The sequence below is a fragment of the Harpia harpyja genome, chromosome 3 (genome assembly GCF_026419915.1).
Source record: "Harpia harpyja isolate bHarHar1 chromosome 3, bHarHar1 primary haplotype, whole genome shotgun sequence".
Classification (NCBI taxonomy): domain Eukaryota; kingdom Metazoa; phylum Chordata; class Aves; order Accipitriformes; family Accipitridae; genus Harpia; species Harpia harpyja.
Window position 1 is genome coordinate 60502462 of NC_068942.1, and position 3721 is coordinate 60506182.

A 3721-nucleotide genomic window follows, 5' to 3' on the forward strand; every position below is an offset into this window, starting at 1 on the left:
TGACTCAGGCCCTCTTCCTTTCCAACATGGACTTGTTGAGCTTAGTGTAATGTGGGACTTTGAAGTATGAGGTGGTTTGCAGATGCATGTTGTATATGACATCTGAGGTCAATGTGTATAATAGTCTCCCTTGGTATGTTTGGCCCAGGATATGCTTTTCTGCTTCCCATTGCTGTGTTGATCTTACATTTTATGGCCTGATTTGTCTGTCCCAGATTTCCACCTTCCATTACGGGACTTTTTCTCTCCCTTTATAGTATTTCAAACTTTTTTCAGTTCAGCAAACAGTTTGTTCCCCCCCTCTGTCCTTCAAATAAAGTTTTCTTTGGCAATCCCTGTCAGGATAAATTCAATAACTGTTTAACTCAGAAAGATCCCCGAGGAGGAAGCTGAGAGTCAAATGCTACAATTATTCACATTTTGGTGAGAGGAATCAGGCTTCTCAGGAATCATTTCAAACAAAGCGGTAACAGTTTATTCCTGCTGGGTGGAAGCAGGAAGTGTGCTGGAGGGAACCCGACAGCCTCCTGAGCACCATCAGGAAGCATAAAATGGATGGGCAAGGAGAGGAAGAGAGAGAGGCACTAACAAAGAAAAATGTCTCATTTCCTCCCTCAAACTAATTGGAAAAATGTGTTAGTGGTTGTGGCAATGGTAATTTCTCAATGGTAATAGCTGCAGCCTGTGCTGGAATGGAACTGGCCACAGGTTGGATCTCTACCCAGAATGGCTGTGATTAGTGCAAATGATGGCAGCTTTGCTTACAAGATAAATGTACACACACAGGCACACACACATATATATAAACACACCTACATATACATATGTAAGTTGGTTTTTTTTCCCCTCAGGATCCGTGCCTCAATTCTAGTAATTCTTGACTATGCAGACATTTGCAGAATAAGAATGAGAAAATGTAGCAGAAAACATTTTTTTTTCTTTTTACCTTTTTTTTTTTGAAACTGCTTTAATTCACTGCCTGTTCTATGTTCTCATACCCACTTGAGGGTATCTTGCTCCATGAAAATGTACAGAGGCATGGAGGGAGAACAGAAGCGGTATGACCATATTGGTCACAATATTTTAGAATAAAAATGGAATTGCTTATAAATACTGATGCAAGTTCTGGGCCAAAAATGGAAATCAAGGGATTTCCTTTGACACATCAAGACATGCTCACATCACCCACCCTGTGTAATCTTACTGCAACGTTAATAAGCCCATTTACATTTGCCTTATGAGCAGGGCCAGCCCAAATTCAGATGTTGCTCACCTGGGCTGCTCTAATTCCACTGCTTAGCTGAACTCCTTTAATGGACTCTGTGCCAACAAAAATGCCTAGCGTAACTCCTCTCTGTCAAAGCCTCTGGCCCTGAGATATCACCTCTCACAGGCCAGGGGAGAGGCACAGGGCAAGAGACAGCTTGTGATGGCTGAGACTGAAAGGGAGTTTTCTACCGACTGGAGAGTTTTCTGCTTGTGGGTGTTTCATACAGTCCCTTTATGCTGCCTCAGTGTTGCAGGTCTCTTGCACAAGATGGGAGAATTGGAGGCAGAGATGAAGAGATGCAGGGCACACATGTGCATGACCACTGCATTATATGGGAAAAACAATTCTCAAATTCTTAAGTGGAATTTCTTATAAAAGCTTGGTTCAAAAATATTCAGTTCCGCATCTCTTCAATTATATTTTCTGTGCAACTGATGATAAAAGCAAAATGTACAGCCCAAATGCAATGCACAGGTTCTCTTCTGAATAAAAGGATTGGCACCTGCCTTTCAGCAATCAGATTTGAAATATTCAGCCACTACAGAGGTACTGACTTATATTCTATCATCATTTTCTTGGCTTTTCATCCTCCTGAGGTAGATAAATGGATCTCTATGTAGTTTTCTGTGTATACATGTCTTTCAGGTGAAACCTTTTTAATGGGGATATGGAGTGAAACTATTAAATGAAAACATGAGTAGTGGGTTACACCATATACCTAGGAATGTTAATATGAAGAGAGAATCTAAAATTACAGACCTAGAGGTTTAACCTGTGGAGGTTTAACAGAGGCAGCAGTGTACTGAAAATTCACAAATCACCTACTTGGATTCTTAGCATAGTTTTGCTTTTATTAAAAACAGAAAAGACATTTCAAGAAGAGATCAAGCAGCAACTCTCTGTTGCAAACTTCCCAAATGCACTCAGAAGCCAGCAACTTTTTAACACTTCTGAGCACAGCCCCTTTGTAAAATGAACATATGTGCAAGTTAGAGAATACCTTGCAATAATGCATCACCTTCCACTTTCCTCATTCTCTTCTGGTAAATGTGAGCACATGAACCTCAATCTGGAGCATGGAAATACACAAAAAGATAATGAGTTCTTCAAGTATCCATAGAGAGGCCATATTGTATAACATTGTATAAAGTGAATATGGAAGAAAACCCGGAAAGAATGTATGGATAGCTCAGCAGCTGGGGAATTAGCAAACCAGAAAAAGGAGATTTCATTTCCAAAACCCAGTGGCTATTTCATACCATCTAGAACAGATTTGGAGATGGAGGTAGAGTTCTCCTAGAGATTAGTGATTAGGATATTATCTTGGAAGGGCATGGTAACTGTGTTCAAGCCTCTAATTGAAACCAGCAGAGCATTGCCACCTGTGGCTTCTACTTTACGTCTGAGTACCAGAGGTCGATAATTTGTAAGCCATTGGAACAATTTGTCTGGGCTGTGCTCATTTCAAGGACAAACTTGATAGCAGGCTCTAACTCAGATGAATTGTCTTAGTGGTAGCAACCTCCTCCCATCTGATGTCTTTTCCCCCCCTCTTTCTCCAAACAGACTATGTCCTTTCTGTTCTCAGTTTTGCATATCATTTACACAGGTGTGTATTTTATATTTGTTCAGATATGATGACTTGGTTCCTACACCTTGCATTTCCTAGGACTCACTAGGCAGGTCTTCGCTTCTACAGATGGCAGCAATGAGATCGCTGTGCTGTGACTCTGGTTCAGCCAGCCAGCAACCAGCCAGTTTGGGTGTGGTGTGGGAAAGCTCTCATGGATGTTTGGGAGAGTTTGACCTCTACACATTCTTGGACAAGTTGTACAATTACTCTTTGCAGGCTGCACAATCACTCTTTGCTCACTCAAGCAGCTGTCTGGATGGTAAATGCAAGGATTAGGATGGACAGACAGATGGAGAGATGTCTTTGAGAGGATCAGAGATATTTGCTTTCACAATTTCTTCTTTCTTTTTCTTTCTGTTACATGGTGAACCACCCACCCGAACCATGCTCTCTCACAGAGACCTCGCTTCTGCTCTTCACATGTGCTGATCCTCTTGTTTAATGCAATGACTGTGTTAGCTTGAAAACACTCTTTCTGTATGGAAGAATAAAAAAAAAAAAAAAAAGAATTAGGGCAGAGCAGAAAGGAGGATGTACACCAGTACTATTATCAGTTTGGGTCTTTTTATCTCTTAGACAAATTTTTCAAAGTTATTTGATCTCTTGATTGCAGATTTCAATGTTAATTCTACCAGAGATTTGCTACGAACTCAGGTTTCCTGGGCAGACTCCACACTGGGAGATTCTGTCCAGGTATACTGTATGACACACACTAGTGGCCCTGCCTGCTATAGTCAGCGTACATGCACAGAATGACTCTGGTTCTGTTTAAGGGCAAAGTTTGGGGAGTGGGAAGTATGGGGAATGGCCATTATTCA